At 41.7% G+C, this 5,562-nt stretch overlaps 1 long non-coding RNA gene across 1 annotated transcript in view; it reads right to left on the reverse strand.

The window, feature by feature from the left end:
- Positions 1-5,562, reverse strand: part of LOC109523447 (uncharacterized) — a 20,320-nt gene that overhangs the window by 4,133 nt on the left and 10,625 nt on the right. The window contains exon 3 of the long non-coding RNA XR_002169761.1: positions 4,638-4,641. This is a non-coding gene — a long non-coding RNA (uncharacterized LOC109523447). The remainder of the gene's footprint in view (positions 1-4,637; positions 4,642-5,562) is intronic.

Genomic DNA, 5,562 nt, shown 5'->3' on the forward strand with positions numbered 1-5,562 from the left:
TGGGCAACCAAAAAAAAAAAGAATCAATAGATAAATGTATTGGAGTAAAAGTGCTGTTTCTTCTGAAAATATGTAGAACACCTCATGGCGAAAGATTTGCGAAAGACGAGGTTGCTGCATCCACACATATCTATCCATTTATTTATCTATCAACACACAGACGCATAGGGTCCCGCTTAGCCAATCGGATGCCAGGAAGATGCCAGGTCATAGCCAATGGCAGAGCAGCTATATGTATGTTGCGTTCAGGAAACTCGGAGCTGCGAGCAGCAGACTAAACTGTATTTTTACCTTTCGAAACTTTCTTTCGTAGCAGGAGGCAATATTTTCATGTTGCGGCGTTTCGTAACTTGAACATTTCGTGTGAGTATGAGTACCACTGTACATTTGATTCATCAATTTGTATTATTGTGGTTTTTGGAGTCCAAACCCAAAACGTAGTCCATATTTACAGTATACTGTCGAGCGCATCTAAACCACACAACCCTCCTCACAGCAGGCAGGTGAATTAGGAGATCTGAGCTTAAAAAAAAAAAAAAAAAACGTTTGGCAAAAGTCTGCTGACTGATATATTGAGTGAAAACATTTTTAAGAAACACATCTCGGGTCGGTGAAAAGGGGAAAAATTCGATTTTATGCTCCAATAATGATCACCTGAAACCTGACAACATGATAAACTAGTAACTGCCGTCCCTAAAAGGGTTTAAGAACATTCAAAGCTAAGCACAGAAACAAGCATATGACAGTTACAACAAGTCACAAGACATAACATGTAATGAGGGGATGGGTGAGAAACGGGGTGTGGGGGCGCCACGCGGCCTGTCCGACCAGCTGCTCAGCCAATTGGCGAGCGCTCCGCAGATCAGGTTCACGTCACGGGGGAAAAACAGGAGGAACGATGAAGACGGTGATGATAAGGATGTGTATGCGTGTGTGATTGTCTGGTTGTGTATGCGTGAACAGGCCGCAGCTGCTTCGTCAAGGTCTGCTCATGAAGACAGTCCTGGCTTATCAGTCCATGGCCGAGAAGGAGGGGGTGATGGTGGGGGCACTAGCTTGTGTGTCGTGAAGCATGTTTTTATCATTTGGTGTTAGTATGGCTTTATATGTTTGTTTTTAAAATGTGCATGAAGCATTGAAGAGTTACTTCACAAACAAATTGTACGTTTGACTGTAAAGACTACATATCAACTGCTTCACTCATTTGTTACTTTCACAAATTGAACATTATTCTGGGCTTTCACAACATAGAATATAATTTGACATGCTATATCGAATTCCCAAGTACTTACCAGAGACGAAGTGAGCACTGCAAAGAGAGCATTCTTAATTGCCTCGTCAGTCCAATTCTCACGTTGTAAAGCTTGTAGCCACAACTTTCACTATTTTTTCTTGAAGGGGTGTTGACTAGCAGGAATTCTATAAAAGACGAGCTCTCTGTGTGTCCTCTTTCTATTCTGACAACCCACAGAACAGCATGAGGACGGCATGATTTTGTTATGTAAAGCGTGTTTTCTGCCTCCGCAATTTTTATTTTATTATTAATGTATGCACACATCAGATGAAACTGGTCTATATGGCGTATTTATTATTTCTGATTGGTTCATTTCTTAGTAGTTCACTGTTATTTTATTTTATTCCACATTTGTTGTACAATATGGTAACACTTTTTGAAATTCATGAAAAAAAATCTATGTGAATAAAATGTTTAATTACTCTCTAATTATCTTTATTATCAGTACCAGTGTTTTAAAACTGGCAATGCAAAAGCAACGACAAAATGTTTGCCGGTCCGCGAACAGCATATTCTTGTCTCAATTGGTCCGTGACACCAAAAACGTTGGGGACCACTGCCCTACATAATCCGAAGCAGCCACCACCTCTCTCACTCGCTTGATTTTGCTGTCACCTAGGGTAATGAAATGGTGTTTGACATCCAATCAACTGTACTGATAAACCCTCAGGAAGCAATATGGGTCATGAACTATTGATTTTGAGGAGTTGAGGAGACTGTAGTGCAGGGGGGGCTCGCGAGCCGCATGCGGCTCTTTGGCTGGTTCAGTGCGGCTCCCGGGCTTTCACATGAACAGCGTCAAAAACGCCTCGGCAGTGGCGCTACCATTCAAACAATGACGCTAAGTACAGCTGAACTTACGAGGCCAGCCTATCTTCAAGCCCGTTACTTGATTGACATACAGGGCAACCAGTCCGATGACAAATTTTGACCTTTACGTCACTGCTCATGTGCAAACAATGGCGCTAAGCACTAAGCTAGTCAGCAAATTACCTCTGATTTGAAGGCAGGGGTGCCCAAAACGTCGATCACGATCGACCGGGAGCCAGCGGACTGGTCCCAAGTCGACCGTGAGAGGTGGGAGGAGGAAATGGGGGCGGGGGGGATTTGTGTGTCTGTGTGTTTCGGTTTCATTTCGGGGCCATTCGGGGCTGTTGCTCATCGTGTCGTGTGTGCGTGCATGTGCGTGAGTGCATGTGCGTGAGTGTGTATATGTGGAATGTTGCGCGATCGGGTCGATTGCGGTAGGTTGGTCGCTTAAAAGTCGATCTTTGGTCAAAAAAGTTTGGTCACCGCTGATTTAGAGTGTTCCATTAACCTGCCTTGCATGTTTTGTGGAATGTGGGAGGAAACCGGAGTACCCAGAGAAAAGTCACGCAGGCACATGGAGAACATGTAAAGTCCACACAGGAAGGCCAGAGCCAGAATTGAACCCTGCACCCCTGCACTGTGAGGCAGACGTGCTAACCAGTAAACTACCGTGCCACTTTACAGTCTTGAGTTCACCTAAAATATATATTTTACCAGAGGAAGCCAAGTAATCCCATTATGTGCAGTTTCTGCAGATAGAAGTTGGGAACATGGCCCCTTACCAGTCAATCAAAGTCAACCAGTCACATTTGTCGAGTTTTACTTGTCAGTGGCAAAACTATTCTGTATTAACTTTTTGGTGAGTTTAAAACAATTCTGAACTGGTTGATGCTTCAAACTCTGACTAGCCTTTATTCGTCCTCCATTTCACTTACCTATAACAGCCTGAGGTAGAGGACTCCCATCAGATGATATGGCCATAATTGGCACGGTACTTAAGGATCTGTAGCATGCCCTGTATGGGAAGGACGACCTCTACGAGATGGGATGATCGGGAGGTGGTCGCTTGATTGATTACCTTGTCTGAAAGGACCCCCCCACTCTCCCAGTGGCTAGCTTCATGTCCTCTGGACAGCTGCGTCTGCAGCACTCAGCATTTGTGTGTCCACTGGGTTTATGTTGGTGTTTTATGTAGTTCCAGAACAGATATTGGGACTTTAAATGACTCTTTGTGTAACTGACCTCACATTCTCATTTTTTTGGAATTATCATATTTTGATCCAAATATAATAATTTCCTTTGAACTTGTTTCACCATGTAAGGCAATGGAGGAAAGTTTTCCATTTATAATGACGACCTGTCTTGCCCAATGGTCTTTGACAGCAGCCATTCAGAGATGAGAATTAAACCACCATCTTTTTGGTCACTGGAGAAACCGTTGTACCAAGTGAGCCACAGTTGTATTGTCCTTATTATACATAACATGAATAAACTTCGACTTTATGTCACTAGCCAATATGCCTTCCTAAGCATTTTCTAAATGAACTGGCTTCATATTTGAACTTACTTTGTGATTTAAAAGTGGCATGGTTGGTCATGAACTCAGGGTTGCTGCAAAGAAAAACAAATGTTTTTCACAGCTAAGTTCAAGTGGATTTTGGTTTGGGGTTAGAAGTGAAAGTAATTCATTCAAAGTAAGTGCTTTTTGATATTCCTCATCTTGATGCTTCTTGATTGCTCCTAGAAGGATAAAGTGATGGGAGATTGAAATGGCCGGAGGTGATAAAAAGGTGCTGTGGTTGTGAGGACCTGAGGTTCAACCTGCTCTAATGGAGGGCAGGTGGTGACGATCGCAGAAGGGATAAATTAATGTCCAAATTTTATGGCGGGTCAGCATGGACCATGCTGGTTTACATTGCAATGACAAGTTTTGGTCAAGGAAAATTTCAAAAGTGGAACAGAGAGACAGGAAACTCATCATTGTAAATGAATAGTTCTGAGCTCACCTGAAAAAAAAAACAACACATAATTACTGGCCGTGTCTTTTGAAATTATCAGTTTAACCATGAGGCTGATTTTATTTGTTCTCATTTCACAAAGTCCAACACGTCTATAGGTTAGATGGATCACTCCCTGAAACACACTGGATTCATGTCTTAACGTAATGCCTTTCAGTTGAAAAGAAATGGTATGAAATCCTGTTCTAATTATCTATCTATCTATCTATCTATCTATCTATATATATATACATTGGATTATGAGGCGCACTTTCAATGAATGGCTATTTTGTAATTTTTTTTCATACATTGAACGCGTCGCATTATAAGGCACAATCTACAATTCCTCCACTAGATGGTGCTACGCTCCTTCCATTCAACACAAGAGGCGTCTGTTCAACTCGAGAGGCGTTCACGACCGCCTCTGAAAAACATAAATTAACAATTACTGTACTTAAATGAAACTACGAAAATTGAAAATAATGCGTCAAAACAGAAAATCAACCGAGGAAATCACAAAATAAATTCTATATCACCCTCCTACATAATTTATTTTGTGATTTCCTCGCTTGATTTTCTTCGTAGTTTCATTGAAGTAATCATTAATTTACATTTTTCGGAGGTGGCCATGAAAGCCTCTCGAGTGGAACGGAAGAAGAGAAGGCATGGAGACGGACAAAGACGTACAGTACCTGTATTTGTTGAGACTGTGAAAACCATTAATAAAGTCTGCATTTTAAAAAAATAAAATAAAACCACAGCTGTCCTTTTTTCAACAAATACAGGTGCATCTTTGTCTTTCTCCGTGCCTTCTCTTCTTCAGTTCAACTCGAGAGGCGTTCATGACTGCCTCCGAAAAACGCATTGGCAGTTCCTTGATCATAGCTCCCACCGAACGGTCAGATGTCAGTAGTAGTTATTTATTCCTTTGTTGTATATTCACAAATGATGAAATCACAAAATAAATTCTGTAGTGGGGCTGTAGAATTTATTTTGTGATTTCTTCACTTGATTTTCTGTTTTGATGCATTATTTTCAATTTTTGTAGTTTCATTGAAGTAATCGTTTATGTTTTTCGGGGGCGGTCTTGAACGCCTCTCGAGTCGAACTGAAGAAGAGAAGGCACGAAGACGGAGAAAGACGTACCTGCATTTGTTGCGACTGTTTTAAAAAAAACAACACCGCAGCTCTCCTTTTTTTGGAGCCGCAACAAAAACGTATTTAATGAAGCAGCAACACAGTTCACTGAACCAACAGCAAGTTATAACATTGTAAGAATGTCTCCAGCAAGGAGCCATCTTGGGGGTCAGCATATTACCGTAATGACCATACACAAGGCGCACCGGATTTTAAGAAAATGGAAGACTTTTTGGTGCGCCCTATAGTGCAAAAAATACAGTGTGTGTGTGTGTGTGTGTGTGTGTGTGTGTGTGTGTGTGTGTGTGTGTGTGTGTGTGTGTG

The sequence above is a fragment of the Hippocampus comes genome, unplaced genomic scaffold, assembly GCF_001891065.2.
Source record: "Hippocampus comes isolate QL1 unplaced genomic scaffold, H_comes_QL1_v1.1 scaffold239, whole genome shotgun sequence".
NCBI lineage: Eukaryota > Metazoa > Chordata > Actinopteri > Syngnathiformes > Syngnathidae > Hippocampus > Hippocampus comes.